An 18,817-nucleotide genomic window follows, 5' to 3' on the forward strand; every position below is an offset into this window, starting at 1 on the left:
GCTCCGGGCCTCGTTTCCCCTCACGCTGCTCCGGGCCTCGTTTCCCCACACGCTGCTCCGGGCCTCGTCTCCCCTCACGCTGCTCCGGGCCTCATTTCCCCTCACGCTGCTCTGGGACTGCTAAAAGGAGAGAAAGGAAAGAAGAAAGGAAAGAGAAAGAGTAGGCAGAGCAGTGGACCTCCGGGTAGAGTGTCGTACTCTGACGACTTGATCAAATAAATAACTTATTGTCTTTCTAGAGATTATTTTCAATTTTTCATGCTATTAGTCACAATGGACAGAATGTTATGTTTTGTTTTTGGCTAGGCCTGAGTTGCATCACGTTTTTTGAGGGCATTACTGTGATTAGGCCTCACAAGTTTTCTTGCAGTATCTTACCAAACTATCTTCAATAATTACAACAAGAACAGAAGTTGTTGGAAAAGCTCAGCAGGGTCACCTTCAAAGGGTCACCAGACCCAAAACGTTAACTCTGATATCCCTTCACAGATGCTGCCAGACTTGTTGAGCTTTTCCAGCAACTTCTGTTTATATTTCTGATTTACAGCATCCGCAGCTCTTTCGGTCCTCTCCAATAATCGCCAACCATGCCTCATGGCATCTCTCACATCTGATATCCCAGATTACCATGCATTTACAACCTTAAGCTAACTAATTTGCGGACCACTCTAATTCACATGAAGGATAATACACATGCCCACGTTGAGAACAACACCAATTTCACCACATGCCATCATTTTGTGTTCGTGGCTGTACCATTGGTCCCTGCTGTTTTGCTGCAGGGCAATTTGACATTTATTCTGTGCTGCTTTGAGGCACTAAGATATTGTGTGTGTGGGGGTGTTCAGTAGGCAGTGGGACGGGGGGGGGCGGATGCAGAAGGAAATGATTGTAGATAACCAACTCGCTGTCTTCCCACCCATTCCTCACACAGAAAGTCAAGTGGTGGTAGGAATCAATACTCGGCAGCCTTCTGACCATCTTTTAGAAAAGTAGTTAATGGACAATTAAGCTTGGTAACAAGCCAATGGACTTGAACAATTTCCTGCCACACCATAAAGTGATTTAGCGGTGGGGGCGGGGGGGCATCTTGTGTTACAATGGTGGTCTCCCTGGCCCTGAACCAGAGAGGCCTGGTTTTAAGTCCCACCTGCTTCAGAGGTGTGTATTAACATCTCTGAACAAGGTGATTAGAAAAATTAGGGGAAAACATATAAAGCTACTGACTTGAGGCACAGTGGTAGTATCCTTACCTCTGAGCCTGGAGATGTGGGTTCAAGTCCCACCTGCTCCAGTGGTGTGTAACAACATCTCTCAACCAGTTGATTAGGAAAATATAAAGCATTTGAGTTGTGGGGCTCTTGTAGCGCAGTGGTAGTATCCCTATCTTTGAGCCAGGAGGCCTTGGTTAAACCCTGCCTACACCAGAAGTGTGTAGTAACATCCCTGAATAGACTGATTGAAAATATCCAAAACAGCTAAGATTCAGAAGGCTGGTTTCTAAATAACTTTGTGGAAAAAGCAGTGTTCATCTTTAGGAGAAAGCCACACATATATTTGCAATCCTAACGATGTTGCCCACCTTGGTTCCTCCTTGTCTTCACTTCCAAATCACACCCCTTCCCACTCAACACCCCTGCCTCCACCCCTACTTTGTAGACTTCCCAATCTCTCATCTGTAGAATCCTCAATTTATCTCGACCTCGGAGTCATAACTGTCACAGAGTCATACAGTACAGAAACTGACCTATCAGTCCAACTAGTCCATGCTGACCATGTTCCCAAACTAAACTAGTCCCACTCACCTGCGCTTGGCATATATCCCTCCAAACCTTTTCTTGTTCATGTACTGATCCAAATGTCTTTTAAATGCTGTAACTGTACCTGCATCCACCACTTCTTCTGATGGATCATTCCACACACTAACCACTCTCTGTGTAAAAAAATTGCCCCTCATGCTCTTTTTTAAATTTTTCTCCTCTCACCTTAAAAATATGCTCCGTAGTTTTGAACTCACCCATCTTTAGGAAAAGACCTTTGCTATTCACCTTATCTATGTCCTTCATGACTTGATAAGCTTTTACAAGGTCACCCTTCAATCTTCTGCGCTCCGGTGAAAAATGTCCCAGTCTATCTAGCCTATTTTTGTAACTCAAACCCTCCATTCCTGGTAAATCTTTTCTGAACCCTCTCTAATTTAATAATATCCTCCCTATGACAGTGCAACCAGAACTGCACACAGTACTCCAGAAGAGGCCTCACCAACATCCAATATAACCTCAACATGACATCCCAACTCCTATACTCAAAGGTCTTAGCAATGAAGGCAAACATGCTAAATGCCTTCTTAACCACCCATCTACCTGCGATGCAAATTTCAAAGAATTATGTACCTGAATCCCTAGATCTCTCTGTTCTACTCAGGGCCACACCATTAATTGTACAAGTCCTGCCCTTGATTGTTTTACTAAAATGCAATACCTCACATCTATCCCAATTAAACTCCATTCTTCTGGAGCCTAGCTGTAATCCCAGCAGCAGCCACCACTCACCTCTAGTGCTAGTAAATCTGCTACAGCTGCCAGTCAATCACATTTTTAAACCTAGGGGCAGAAGCCACTTCGAGGCCACTAGCAGTGTGCTATTGCTGTAGTGCGACACTATCAAATGTCAGTCATTGCCATATTGCCTTTCCTTTTAGATGGAGGAAAAACACTACAATGCTGCCACTCCTTCTTACAATTCAGCCCAATAATCTAAAAGTTTCCAGTAGAGGATCTTCTCTCAGTCGATCAAAATAAATAAGATTACCTTTTGTACAGAACTGGTAGCTGTGCTCTGAGAGTACTTCAAAAATGGTATTGATTTAGTTACACATGTGTGCTGATTGACAGGAATATTCTGCTATTCACAACATCATTACATATAGTGTACACTGTTACTCATGTTAACGTAACATAAGAACATAAAATATTAGGAGCAGGAGTACTGTAGGCAGTTTTGTTCCTCTTACTTGACGAGGAATATACTGGCTTTGGAAGGATCACAGTTCTAACTTATGGCATGAAAGGGTTGTCTTATTGGAAAATGTTGAGCATGTTGTGCCTGTACCCACTGGCTTTTAGAAGGATGAGGTGTGATCCTGTTGGACCAGAGAAGATTTTGAGGGGACTCAACAGAGTAGACACCGAAAGGATTTCTCCTCTTGGGGAGCTCTTGAACTAGGGGAAGATAAGTTTAAAGATAACTGATCTCCCATTTAATGCTGAGATGAGGAGATGTCTTTTCTCAGAGAATCAGTAATCCTTGGATTTCCCTTTTACAGAGAGCGTTAAAGGATGGGTCGTTGGACATATATTCAAGGCCGAGTAAGATACATTTATGGTCTACAAGGGAGTAAAATCTTATGTAGGACAGGAAAGAAAATGAATTTGAGGCTACAATCAGATGGTCTGTGACCAATGGGTTGAATTATCTACTCCTTCTTCTGTTTCTTAAGATCTTCGGATCTGAGGCCATTTGTCCACCCAACCCTGCTCCATGATTCAATAAAGATGTGACTGTTCTTCTGAACCTCAAATTCGTCTTGCTGTACTATCCACATATCCTATAATTCCCTGAGAATCCAAAAATATATCTAGTTCTGCCTTGAACATACTCAACAACTGAACAGACACAGCTCATTATCTGAATTAGCTAACCTCTTTACTTTGAGTGTGACCCCTACTTCTAGACTTGCCAGACAAAGAAAACATCCTCCCAAGCATCTACCCTGTCGAGTCCCTTAAAATTTTATATGTATCAATTAGCTTTTGAATATAGGCTTAATCTACTGAATCTCTCCTCAAAGGACAGTGCTTTCATTTCAAGATTCAGCCTAGTGAACTTTTGTTACACTCCAACTAAGGCAAATATATCCTTCATTTCCTTGGGAGACCAAAATGTACATAGTTTATAAGGCCTCCCTAAGGTCCTATGTAATTATTGTAAGACTTGTTTATTCTTGTACTGCTTTGAAATAAATCAGAAACATTACAAAACTGTGTCTAGAATTTTTTCACTGTTTTTATCATAACTATTATAAAATTGAAAAAATCTTTTGCAGCAATTTTCATGAAATGTGAAAACTGCAAAATGGCTAATGCCTACTGTACATGGTCTGAGCAAAATATAGAAAGCTGTTTATTATAGTACATTTCACATCCTCACAGCCAATTAAGTCCTTTTGAAATGAAGCCATTGCTGAAATGTAGGCGAATGTGGCAGCCAATTTTCACAAAGCAAGGTCCTAGAAACACCAATAAGCTAAATAATTAGATAATCTGTTCATGGCAATGCTTTTAACGGGATAATTATTGATCACGACATCAACTGCTCTTGCTCAAATAGTGTCATGGGGTCTCATACACCCACATGAAAGTTTATTATCTCATGCTAATTTCCTACATTACAATGTGAAAAGCATTACCTCGAGCTGTTAAACATTCCCTCAGCCTAGACTGGATTATGTGTTGAATTATTGATGTTTAAACTCAAATGCATAACCTGCTGATTCAGTACAAAAGTACTACTATAGAGCCGAGGCTGAGCCCTTTGCTCCATATCATTTAATACTCACTTGCTAACCAGAGAATGCACTTATATTTTAATGGATTGATTTTTTCAAATACTGTGTGTTGTATTTTCTACAGAAGGATTTTAAAAGATGATACATAGCAGTAATACTGCTTATTCTCTTCATTTTCAAGAAGCTGCAAATGTTTTCAGCTGAGCTAGAATTCAAGACAAAAAAAGACATACATCATCTCATTTGTAGGAATGTTTTGATTTATTAGGTTTGGGGATTAAACTGGTTAGTCGTCTTTGTGCTGCCTGCTCATTTATATGAATTCTACTTGCAGTTAGCTCTGCCCCTTGCTTTTTGCACATCATCAAATTGTTCCAGTACAGCGGGAAGCTATTCAGCCTACTGGTATTTCTCCTATAATACGGTAGCTGCGTTCTTGTGTGACCTTGCACTATAGAAAATTGTGCTATAGAAAATTGCGTTATAGGGAAATCGCGGTAGAAAATCACTATACCTCTACAACAGAAAGTTTGCATTATCCAAACAGTGTCCACTATTCATCAATCACGTTACAGCCAATACACGTTAATGAAACACATGCTATAGTAAAACTGCCTGAACTGTGTCTGTACTGCGTCTCTGACCATTTTAACTTTAGCAAATCCCCTGACTCCCTCATAACCCTGCACATTGTTTCTATTTATGAGATAATTTTGGCAAATATAGTTAAGGAAAATCCAAAGAGATTCTATAAGCACAGTAAGGACAAAAGAGAATCTAGGGAGAGAATAGGACCCTTAACGATTAACTATGAGATGGGTGAGATACTAAATGAATATTTCACATTAGTATTTATTATGGAGAATGACATTGACACTAGGCAACTTGGGGAAATAAATGATGATGTCTTGAAAAGACTTCATATTACAGAAGAGGAGGTGCTGGAGGTCTTAAAACACGTAAAGATAGATAAATTCCCAGGTCTTGATCAGATTTTTCCCAAAGCTTTGTAGGAAGCTAGAAAAGAGATTGCTAGGCCCTTTGCTGACATATTTGTGTCGTCGACAGCCACTGGTGAGGTTGGCTAATGTAGTGCTAATGTAGTATTTAAGAAAGGCTGTAGGGAAAAGCCAGGGAACTATACACTGGTGAGTCTGACATCAGTGATGGGTAAGTTATTGGAGGCAATTCTGAGGGACAGGATTTACACGCATTTGGAAAGGCAAAGACTGATCAGGGATAGTTAACGTGGATTTGTGCATGAGAAATCATGTCTCACCAAATTGATTGAGTTTTTTTGAACAGTTGACAAAGAAGATTGATGAAGGCAGAGTGGTCGACGTTCTCTATATGGACTTGAGCAAAGTGTTTGACAAGGTTTCACATGGTAGACTGGTTAGTAAGGTTGGATTACGTGGGATCCAGGGAGATCTAGCCAATGAGATACAAAATCACCTAGAGGTTAGAAGAAGGAGGGTGGTGGTAGTGGGTTGCTTTTCAGACTGGAGGCCATTGACCAAGAATCAGTGTTTTTTATTATTTAGATAAATAGTTTAGATGTGAATATGGGAGGCATGGTCAGTAAGTTTACAGATGACATCAAACTAGGTGTTGGAATGGACAGTGAAGAAGATTATTTCAGAGTACAACAGGACCTTGATCAGATGGGTCAATGGCCCGAGGTGTGACAGATGGAGTTTAATTTAGATAAATGTGAGGTGTTGCATTTTTTAAGACACACGGGGCAGGACTTATACAAATAATGGTTGGGTCCTGGCGAGTGTTGCCAAACAAAGAGACATAGGGGTGCCAGTGCATAGTTATTTGAAACTGGAGTCGCAGGTAGACAGGGCGGTGAAGAAGGTGTTTTGCGTGATTGCCTTCATTGGTCAGAACATTGAGTATAGGAGTTGAAATGTCATGTTGCGGCTGTACAGGAAATTGATGAAGCCACTTTTGGAATATTGCATATAATTCTTGTCACCCTTCTATATGAAAGATATTGTTAGACTTGAGAGGGTGCAGAAAAGATTTACAAAGATGTTGCCAGGCCTGGAAAGTTTGAGTTAAAAGGAGAAGCTAAATAGGCTGGGGCTTTTTTTCCCTGGAGCATTGGAGGCTGAGGGCTGACCGGATAGAAGTTTGTAAAATCATGAGGGGCATGGATAGGGTGAATTAGCCAAAGTTGTTTTCCTAGGGTGGTAGAGTCCAAAACTAGAGGGCATAGGTTTAAGGTGAGAGGAGAAATAATAGAAAAAGGACCTGAGAGGTAACATTTTCACACAGATGGTTGGTGCATGTATGGAATGAGCTGCCAGAAGAAGTGGTGGAGGCTGGTACAATTGCAACATTTGAAAAGCATCTGGATGGGTATATGAATAGGAAGGGTTTAGAGGGATATGGGCCAAAAGCTGGCAAATGAGACTAGGTCAGATTGGGATGTCTGGTCAACGTGGACAAGTTGGACCAAAAGGTCTGTTTCCACGCTGTATGATTTTATGACTCTATAAATGATCATCTGGTGCCCTCTTGAATGTATCAATTGACTCTGTCTCCACCATGCTGCGTGATTAAATATTTTTCTCACCTCACATTTGATCCTTTTACCAAGCATTTTGAAACAGCGTCTCCTTCTCAAATCTTTTATTAGCAAGAACAGTTTCTCCCCAGTTACACTGTCCAGAACCCTCATGGTTTTGAAAATTTCTATCAATCTATTTTAGCAGTTGGCACAAATTGAAACCTGTTAGCACTGATAAGAGCTGACCAACATAACATAAAATTAGCCTGTAGCTCTTAAAGTGAAGGTTTTCTTGTGGGAATTGAATCTGTGCAAGAGAAGGCAAAAGAAACATTGAAGATAGAAGGAGAATACCTAGATTTTCATTATCATATCCCTACAGTGTGGAAACAGGCCATTCAGCCCAACAAGTCCACACTGCCCCTCCAAAGAGCATCCCACCCAGACTCACTCCCCTACCCCTGCATTTCCCCATGTCTAAGGCACCTAACCTAAATATCCCTGAACACTATGGGCAATTTAGCACGGCCAATCCACCTACCCTGCACATCTTTGGACTGTGGGAGGAAACCGGAGCACCCAATGGAAACCCACGCAGTTACGGGAAGAACGTGCAAATTCCACACAGACAGTCCCAGGTCCCTGGTGCTGTGAGGCAGCAGTGCTAACCACTGAGCCACCATGCTGGATGTCATGATGTAGGTGATAGGAAGGACAGATGGCCTGTGAGCTGCACTTCTTACTGTTCCCCCCCACTCTGACCTCCACTTCCCAGACCATATCCTTCCCATTGTGGCTTTTTGACATGAACACAGCTAAGAAATAGAACCTGACCAGGCAGCAGAGGAACACCAAAGGGTTACTGAAGATGAAGACAATAGGAATATAATTACTTTTAAAAAGTGGATATGTGACCGTCAGCTTTTATAATTGAAGCATTGCAGCTTAGAAATGTAACCAACAGTTGAATCAGTTGTCTCAATTATGGTATAGTTCTTCATTGATAGTCAGCATTTGAAATCACAACACAACATGAAGACACCAAATACTCAATTATGAGTTATTTCATAAAAAGTCATAAGTTATGAGGACATGTCCACGTTAGGAAGTGGTTGTGTTTTTTTTTCTTCTTTCGCGGGATGTGAACATCACCGGCTAGACCAGCAACATTGCCCATCCCTATTTGCCCTTGGGAAGGTGGAGATGAGCTGCCATCTTGAGCCGCTGCAGACCATTTGGTGAAAATACGACTACAATTGTGTTATGAAGGGACTTCCAGGATTTTGACCTCAAAACAGTGAAGGAACAGGATATCTTTACAAGTCAGGACATTTTGTGGCTCGGAGGGAACTTACAAATCATAGTGTTCTCACGCATTTGTTGCCCTTGTCCATCGAGATGGTAGTGGTCACATGTTTGGAAGTGAGTGCATCTTGCAGATAGTACACACAGCTGCCACTGTGGTGCAGTGTGAGAGGGAGTGAATGTTTAAAATGGTGAATGGAGTACCAGTAAAGCTAGCTGCTTTGTCCTGGATGGTATCGACCTTCTTGAGTATTGTCGGAGCTGCACTCATCCAATACCCACAGTGGAGATTGCTGTCCTCCCTCGCAATGACAACATTCATCATCCCGCTACTACCATGGCACCAGTGTCCTTGCTGCTACTTGTAAGACAGTTAATCTGTGCTAAGATGGCGCAGTCAGAAACTAGGCCTTCTATGTCCGCAGCTGCTCACGACAGACTCTGCCTGAAAGTCAGAAGCTTTCCACCAGCTATGCTGAAGCCACTGGGGTATTCCTCTGTTGGATCATTAGAACAGACAAAGACATTCAGTAGGCATACACTCAGACGAATGCACAAACACAATTAGTTGACATTTGAGGCAATATGGCATGGTTATATTTATAAATTTGGTCTGGACCATTTATTTTCTGGTGAATTCTAATTTTGCACTGTGACCAAGTGTTCAATATGATGGTCAGTATCTAAGGGAACGTAAATATTGGTGAATGGTGAATTGGAGTTCTGGTTACTGGTATCACACTTGGACTGTATCTGGGAGGCTGCATATAGATGGATGCTGAATGACATGGACTATAGTGAGATGTGTGGCAGAATCATGCGAGATCTCTGGTGAGGCCTATCCCAACAATGGCAGCAACTTGATCCATCTTTTATACATCTGCCAGGTATCAGGTAAAGTTTCTCACACAACAGTGACAGGTTGCCTATGAGGGGGCATTATTGCTTGCTAGCAACCTTACTAATGGCAGACCTTGCATCATTAATATGCAGCTTCCTGTCTTACTAAATGTGTTAAACAAACTAGAAGCTGAGAGTTCTTAACATATAAGTCAGAGTGTGAACTTAGTGGCATTAACTCACCACTCACTTCAAAGGATCTCCATGTTGGACACCAGGCAGTAACCACTCAGGACATGGTCCATGGGCACCAGTCGCTTGCACCTTACATCCACAGACATTGGCATCTGGCAAGTGCCAGTCTCTGGAGAACCCTCTAATGCACTTAAAGGATACTTCTGCACTTCAAGGCTGCACCTCACGCTACAAAGACATCAATCATTGTGATGCTGCAGCAAGGCCATGGTGCAATCAGAGACACACACCCAGATAATGGACTGGACCAGCCTGTATCTGCACCTTGTCGCTTTCTGTAATAGCGCTCACTCGCTCTGAATCTCCCTGGATGTTCATAGCATCCTTGACTGGCCTTATCTGGCTTTTTTACACTTTGTCCCTTCAGCCAGAGATGCCACGATCACAGTACTGATGTACTTGTATGCTGTTTAGTGCAGACATAAAGCCAGGAAGCATGGCTTTCAACAATCCTCAGTCAAATCAAAGGGAGATAACATTCAATCAGGAGGGTCTTGGCACGTTAAGTAAAGAACAGCCTCTGTTAGCAGGTCCAGGGGCCTGGACACAGTCAGGCAGCCACTCGGGACAGTCAGACGCAGGAAGCTCTCCATTTAAATGAAGAGAAGCCATAACTCAGGCAGCTCTCCTGACTCTTTGTGCTCTATTGTGCACTGTGTTTCTCCTGGAATGAGGGAGAGGCAGGTATCAAGGGAGAGGAACGTGGGAGGCAGAGCTGGTACAGTCCTGGTGCAGGTGGGGAGGAATCCTTAGTGAGTGAGTAGGCAGTGCAGAGGGCACATAGGGTTAGTGGTGTCAGGAGTTGGGATGGGTGGCAGTGAGTGGGAAACATATTGCAGATAACAGTGAAAGTGGTAGAGTATGTGCCTTAATGGGAGGTGAATACATTAGCAAGGATAGAGTGAGTGTGAAGAGGGTGGCACGTACGCTGACGGAATGGGGAAGGTCATTTACCTTCTTCACACATTACTGCACGTCCCTCCAGGTAGCTGAGGCTGCGCGGACGTGGGGCATTCGTCAGACCAAGTTGGCATGTTCTGGTGGCATAACCTTCATGTCCAGTAGGACCTCCAGGTCAGCGTTCCTTCTAATTTTCTTTCCGGCTGCAGGATCCTCTAAGGTCTGTGCGCAGCAGCAACTTCCAGAACCCGTGGTCAATGCAGCATGCATGGAACCCTGGAGTGGGAATGTTGCTCCAAATCTCTGCCCGAGAAATTGGGTGCCAATTTCCCCTTGACTGCAATGCCCTGGGCAAACATTAGGTAGCTTGCAGGGCATCTCCAGACTGATAATGCGAGTCACTGAACACAGCAGGTTTTTGAAGATGGCTCCATTGCCAGGGATGTCAGTTAATTCCGGGATATTTTGGCAATACATCCAGGTAAGCTGAGAGTGAGCGAGCGCTATTACAGCAAGTGAACAGATCAGAGGTACACACAGTCCCTGTGCATGTCCCTGAGTGCAAAGTGTCCATGGTGCAGCATTACAATAGTTGCCAGTGCTCACAGTTATATCCCACTTCAATAACAGTGAGTCACTAAGTGTTTACTAAGGACCTTCTTGCTAGATTTTCTTGAACGAATGAAAGAGGATGATTTACCAGGTAAGCCTAAGCAAAATGAAAAGCACAACTTCCAATACCTACTGAAATACAGGTATAAAATTATGGAAGGGAGAGAGTCTAGCACAACAGGAAAATAGAGAATACAGCAGTTTGAAAGGTTCTTGGAGGCATTAAGTTATAGCTGAATTTGAGACCCTCACTGTTAAGATAATAATTTGTATCCTCAGCAGTAGCAAAACTTGTAGAATCCTTGAGTTTTCACTGGGTGAATGTTTCTCCAATTTATTCTATCACCAATGCTAGCTTTTGAAATATTGAAAAAGGAAACATGAAAAGGCAATTTATCAGTCCTTGCAGTTACCACTCTATTTCTTTCTCTCTGACTGCTGCTATGCCAAGCAGCTATTGAAATATGGTTCATTTATGTAGTCTTGACTCTGACTTGATTGTTTTCTTCAACTGAATATTTGCAGGGCAAACATTCATTTCCGATATGTGTGCCACATCAAACAATTGTAAATATTTTTCTTGATACGTGACTCAATTGAATGTGTTTACATAAAATGGTCATTTTAGTGCAGACAATTTTGTTTATTTTACTTTACTTCCTGAACTCGTCTTATTTCTGTCCACATTTCTTCCTATTTATATTCTTCCATTTATGGCCTATAAAGGCTTCAGGTATTAAAATCCGATGATGGAAGTTGAAAATTGAATTTCCATTTTTAACCACTTTCTTGACAACCAGACTGCAAGTCAAAGACATTTCTACAATGCTTATATTTTGATCCAAATCAAAGAATCCCTACAGTGTGGAAACAGGCCCTTCAGCCCAACAAGCATACACTGACCCTCAGAGCATCCCACCCAGACCCATCCCCCTAATCTACACATCCCTGAACACTATGAGCAATTTAGCATGGCCAATCCACCTAGCCTGCACATCTTTGGACTGTGGGAGGAAACCAGAGCACCCGAAGGAAACCACGCAGACGTGGGGAGAATGTGCAAACTCCAAGCAGTCACCCAAGGGAGGAATCAAACCCGGGTCCCTGGCACTGTAAGGCAGCAGTGCTAACCACTGAGCCAACATGCTGCCCAAATCTTCCAGTCTCTGGATCATCAGAGATGAGTAAGTGATTTTATGGCATTTCTTCCAGGTGACTACTTCTTGTTCTATTTGCCACCTCTAACAGGATGTGTTTGTTGGAGGTAGCTTGCCACCATAAATGTTGATTTATATTTGTTTTGACCTGGACCTATTTAGTGATTAGTGGTAGAGGATATACCACCATATAGTACCTGCAGAAGATTCTTAGATAACCAGACGATTTATTGTATTATAGCACTAAGCACAATTACATTTAGGCAGACATAATTACTTGAACCTTAAGGAGCTAGCACAGATACATCTGCTCCCTTTGAAAATCAGAGCAGAACACCTTGTCTTCACCCACAGACTGTGTGTATCATCAGGAGAATGGATGGCATCAATGTAACATGAACATTAACCCCTTCAAAAGCGTTACCTTATACAACAGGATGCACATTGGGAGAATGCACTTCAGGACCCTGCAGAGGTCCTGATGCACAGACATCTGTGGAACTGCCTGGCAATGCTTGATAATTCTGCTGCTTAGGACACGATATGAATATCTCTGACCCTGAGTTCAGGGACAGCATATGTTCCCTGTAAACATAACACAGTTTAATACTTGAGATAACTCAGTGGTTATCCAGGACGGCTGAGCTGGACACCAGAACTAACCCCTCCATCCCTTCCAATTATCTACCCACCCAACCATCTGAATACCCTCCTAACCACACCCCTGACCATCCGTCTAGCATCAGAACCAGTCCAACTACCCTTTCAATCACTTGACTGGTATCCTTACTACCCAACTATACCCCCTGACCAACCCACCAACTGGACCCAACTACCCCCACTTGACTACAGACCAAACCACAACCCCGACAATTCACCCATTCCCTGTTATCTTGACAATCTGGCTAAACACTAAACCAACTACCCACTCCCACTACCTAACTAGCCACCTGAGCACTCAACTAGTCTAACTAAGCCTGAACTGACCATCATTCTGTCCTCACACTGAGCACCATGACCATCCAACTACCCAATGACCACCTAAACTACACCAGACCACTGAAACTACTCCTGGACCACTAAACTACCCCAGGACCACCAAATTAGCCCAGACAACCAAACTACCATTAGACCACTTAACTAGCTCCAGACCAGCAAATTACACTCCCCCAATAGACCTTATCGCCTCGCCAACCTGAACCAAATTAGCCACACTCTTTAACCACCCAAAAAGCCCCTAATCACCCAACTACTCGTGACTACCCCTCAACAGACCCAACTACCCTCCCATCCAGAAATTGCTGTAATCACTTGACCATCATCTGACCAGACCCAACTGCGCTTGACTAAACTACAAAGTGACCAACCCTTCTGCTGACCACCCAATGTCCCATGACCACCTGAAAACCCCCAACCAGGCCAACCTAGCTACAGCCAAACCAGACCCCCTGACCACTTGTTTAAACCCCATTCAAACTACCCCAGTCATCCATCTTCTTATTCATTCAATTACTTATTCATTCATTCACCTATGCACCCATTCAGGAATTCACATCTATTCACTAGAAGGCTTGAGACCATTAAAAAGTTACCTGAATGTGGCAGCTCCTAATGTAAAAGTGGGGACAAGTCCTCTCCTTCAATCCGGACACTGAATTTTCCCTGGAGAGGTTGTGCTGGGCATTTCTGCCACTAGTAGGATCAGAGCCTACAGATAAAAATGGGTGGGATCATCAGGACAGAGAAAACATAGCAGCATTGTGGCCAAAATTGCTGCCAACCAGATGATCCAAACCAAAGATTCTCGGATCCAATGTACATCAAGTAAGGCTCAACAATAAAAACAAAAAGTGCTGGAGAAACTCACAATCTGTAGAGAGAGAGAGATCAATGTTTTGAATCTAATGATTCCTCTTGGCAACACCGCGAGACTCAATGTTGGGAGCACTGGATGCTGAAATTTCATGGCCTAGAGAATATGATCAATGAGAAGGACCCACACTTAAGAAGTCCATATAACAGTATTCCTCCTGCTATCAACAATTTTCCTCATCCGTTTAAACTAAATTAGTTAATATCTGTGCTCAAATAGCTGACAGTAGGATGTCATATAAATGGGTTGTTTGTCCACCGGTCCACAAACAGTAATTCTTAAATTTAGAAAAGGACATTGTCTCTGGAGATTTCACTTGTAGATTTCTTTATCAAATCTGAATTCAGTTATTTTAGCTAATTTATTACAGCTCCAAGTATCCCAAACTATCAAGCTCCCAGGTGAGGAGGGTTCAACTGACTCCCTCTCTTTATTCATCCACCCTCTCGGATGACTGCAACAAAGTTAATTTTAAAAGGATCCATTCCCTGTGGATGCCTTTCTCCCAATTCAAATGAATATAATTTTTAAAGAGAGAAAGTTTACTCAGGCTTTCTTGAATTAATGAGAGTGAGTTTATTCATTACTAATTGCGAGATAAATAATAATACAAACCATATATGCACAGAGTATCATCTGACCTGATGATACCACCCATTTCTGTCTATAGCTTCTGATCCCGTTAGGGGTGAGTTCAAAAAAGCTAAAAGTTTGGAAAAAATATACAGATCAGTCTCTGAGTTCTGAGGTTTGGATAGTAATTTGCAGATGACACCAGAATTGGAGGCGTAGTAGACAGCGAAGAAGGTTACTTCAGTGTACAACGGGATCTTGATCAAATGGGCCAGTGGGCTGAGGAGTGGCAGATGGAGCTTAATTTAGAAAAATGTGAGATGCCGCTTTTTGAAAAGGCAAATTGGGCAAAGCTTATACACTTAATGGTAAAGACCTGGGGAGTGTTGCTGAACAAAGAGACCTTGGAGTGCAGGTTCATAATTCCTCGAATGTGGAGTCGCAGGTAGATAAGACAGTGGAGAAGGCATTTGGTATGCTTATCTTTATTGGTCAGTGCATTAAGTAAAAGAGCTGGGAGGTCATGTTGCGGCTGTACAGGGTATTGGTTGGGCCACTATTGGAGTGCTGCATGCAATTTTGTTCTCCCTGCTATAGGAAGGATGTTGTGAAACTTGAAGGGGTTCAGAGAAGATTTATTGGGATATTGCCAAGGTTGGAGGTTTTGAGCTATGGGGAGAGGCTGAAAAGACTGTGCTATTTTCCCTGGAGCATCAGAGGCTGAGGGGTGACCTCATAGAGGTTTATAAAATCATGATGGACATGGATAGGTAAATAGACAAGGTCTTTTCCTCGGTGTGTGGGAATCCAAAACTAGATGGCATAGGCTTAAGGTGAGATGGGAAAGATTTAAAAGAGACCGAAGGGGCAACTTTTTTCACGCAGAGGGTGGTGCATGTATGGAATGAGCTGCTACAGGAAGTGGTGGAGGCTGGTACAATTATAATATTTAAAAGGCATTTGGATGGGTACATCAATGGGAAGTGTTTAGAGGGATATGAGTCAAATGCTGGTAAATGGGATTAGATTTATTTGGGATATCTGGTGTGCATGGACGAGTTGAACCGAAAGGTCTGTTTCCATGTTGTATATCTCTATGACTCTAAGAGTAGACGATGAAATATTGCAACCAGCTCATTGGGTTGATACCAGGGGCATTAATGTTGGCAGGTGAGCAGTTGATTTCAAGATGCTTGGTTTTGTAGGTCAGCTGAAATATCTTTGTCTTGTCTCCTTTTGACTATAGCTTTCTTTAACTTCTGGCTTCCAACAAAGACAGAGAGATACCTCCTTCTTTTTGAGCTGCAATGCAGGTATAGTTAAGGGCCTTCTCAGCTGTGTCCCTGATAGCACATCCATACCCACTAGCACACACAGACTAGGGCTGAAAATGGCTTATAACCCCTTTCTTACACATTCTTGAAAGAGAAAAGCACAAACCTGTCTCTCACTCGAACTGCTTATTTTCTCCTACGTTCAGAGTGTGCGATAACTCACAGATTACAGTCCAGTTTGCAATACATTCCTCCCTTTTAAATCCTTCCCTTTGAAGCTTCTTTGACTCCCATCAGGTGTGACATTATATGGTCTACCTTGAGGCTGAGGATAATCCTGACAGGACTTCTAGTCACTAAATTATATTGCTTAGAATTTACATTCTCAGTCATTTCTTCTGTTTGCATATCATCTTTCTTTAAAAAAAGTTCTATTTCAAAGTTCAACATGTCCGTGGGTGATAAGGCTTATGAGTCATCGTGATGACAATATTATTGATTAATTTAATAGGAGGTATTCATGAACAGCTATTTCACAAAATAAATGTGTAAGCTTGGAAACTACTGCTGAGCCTGCACCACACATATCCTTTACTTGAATACATTTTTTAACCTGTCTGTTTGGAGGTTCTTCTGCCAAAAATATTGAAAAGCAGAGAAACATCAAACATACTGCAGTTACTATAAACTTGAAAAAATATCAAAACACCAGAAAAACACAGCAGAGTTGCTGGAACTTGTGGCAAAAGGAATGTTTCACCCCGAGGAAATTTTTATCAGTACTGGTTAAAATCAATAAAAATCACCTCTTTTCTTTTATAAACAGCAATTATTTCAAATGTATTACATGCTACAGTTGAGAGCAATTTACAAGAATATTTATTTACTTTGTTCCTTGGTTAATGCTTCAAATACAGAAATGCTTTCACAACATAGTCAGTGATGTACCATTGCAACTCTTCCACAACTCTTTTCAGGAAATTTTGGGTCAGCTTAGAAATAAACACACTGATTATTTTATTTAACAAAACATTTACGATTAATATAAAGGTGTGTCTTTGGTAACTCCACGATTACTGTAAATTACAGATCTATGATATTGTTATCATTGCTGTTGATGTAAGTTTTCCACTGGTGCAGGCCACTCTGTTCACTGAGGCTTTTCTTTAGGGCTTCCTCTTGCAGTGTGGGAGTGCACTGACTCTTTTTTCCGTTACAGCTATGCAGACAAGGGAATCCTCATGCTTGCGACACCACTTAGGAGCTCAACCTTTTTCTGTCCAATTTAAAGAGAAAACCGTAGGAGGGTCACAAAGTCAAAACTTTTTGATAATGATGAAAAAGTGACTTGTGTTTTTTGAAGGGGTTTCCCTTTGAAATGGGTGGGTTAGTTTTTTTTCTTTCGTATATATACTCGAACAGTTGCTTTTTGTCACTGAGTGCCTGCTTTCCATTTCAGTCACAATACTATTTGTGGTGATGCTGCAACTGGTGTACTGAATATAAAACTAAAGAACCTGAAGAATTATCTACAAAACATACTGTGGTAAGTAATATTAATTGTCTTACACATTTGTATATTAATATAGGAAAACTGCATAAGTCATTTTGTCACAAGAGAGGGAGTCTACAGTCCCAAACATGTAGTTTAAGAATGTATTCTTCCAGCAAGCACAGGCCTCACCTTTTAATCATTTAAAAAAACATTTAAAAAACAAAAGATTCAGTTATAAAGCATTTTTTTTAAAAAATGTGATGGCTGTGATACATAGTCAGAATATAATGAATGGTATAGCATAATTTTTTGTTGTTTAAGATAGCATTTTATGTAACACAATGCAGAGGGAATCTCCTGTTGTGATTGATACATGATATATTTGCCACTTGTACTTCATATGGAACTGAATTAAATTAGAATGAGCTTTATTGTCACATGTGCTCATATGAGCACAGTGAAAAGTTTTCAAGTCACCACTTACAATTCCATCTTTGTTATCAAGGTAATAAGGTACAGATTCCTGAGTGCAAATTCCCAGTAAAGAAAAAAAGAGCAAGAAGAAGTCCAGCATTACAGACCTTCAAAAGTACAAAATCATAGTCTCAAATTAGCAAAATAAAGAAACAGGAATTCTATGGCACTCTCAGAATGTTAAGGAATATTCAGGCAAGGATCTTTTATTTTTCTCTCATCGATGTTTGAATGGCTGCACCCATGTTCAGATCATCTAACCACAGAATAAAGCAAACTATATTGTCATAGCAAATGTCTATCAGCGAATTTATGGCAGTAACATCACATGCCTTAGTGCTGCTCACATTTCAAAATATTAATTGAGGACTGTGCCCTCATCTTCTAGGTCCTCATGTAGATTATATTTATGGTCCTGAATGGGCCCTACTCTTTTCCCAGATACTCTTTTGCACTCCATATGTTTATCAAAAAAACAACTTGGATTTGCCTTTATTCCATCCACTTATGCTTTCTCATGGCACTCTTCTCTTAGCTTTCTTAATTCACTGTCACTAGTTATGTTCTGAGTTATCAGAAATGTTCAATTATATTCCTTTTGGAGAATGATGACCTTTTTTACAATTCGCCATTCAAGATGGTTCGTACAGCTGTAATATCACTGTACATATCTCAAAGACTGATGCCCCATGAATAATCTGGGAAATCTTAATTGCTCAGACCAATGAGTTTAGCAGATGGAATATTATGTTGAGGTTGTACAGGACATTGGTGATGTCACTTTTGGAGGACTGTGTACAGTTCTGGTCGGCCTGCTATAGGAAGGACATTATTAAATTGGAGAGGGTACAGACAAATTTACCAGGATGTTGCCAGGAATGCAGGATTTTAGTTATAAGGAGAAGCTGAATAGTCTGGGAATTTTATCACTGGAGTGTAGGTACTTGCGGGGTGACCTTATCGAGGTTTAT

The 18,817-nt window shown here is 41.5% G+C and overlaps 1 protein-coding gene across 1 annotated transcript in view; it reads left to right on the forward strand.

Annotated features, from left to right (window-relative positions):
* Positions 1 to 17,327: 17,327 nt before the first annotated feature.
* LOC109912952 (TNFAIP3-interacting protein 1-like) overlaps positions 17,328 to 18,817 on the forward strand; it is a 66,903-nt gene continuing 65,413 nt past the window's right edge. The window contains exon 1 of the mRNA XM_048604486.1: positions 17,328 to 17,423. The gene's annotated coding sequence lies outside the window, so the exon portion shown is untranslated. The remainder of the gene's footprint in view (positions 17,424 to 18,817) is intronic.

Source organism: Rhincodon typus, chromosome 1 (assembly GCF_021869965.1).
Source record: "Rhincodon typus isolate 14 chromosome 1, sRhiTyp1.1, whole genome shotgun sequence".
Taxonomy (NCBI): domain Eukaryota; kingdom Metazoa; phylum Chordata; class Chondrichthyes; order Orectolobiformes; family Rhincodontidae; genus Rhincodon; species Rhincodon typus.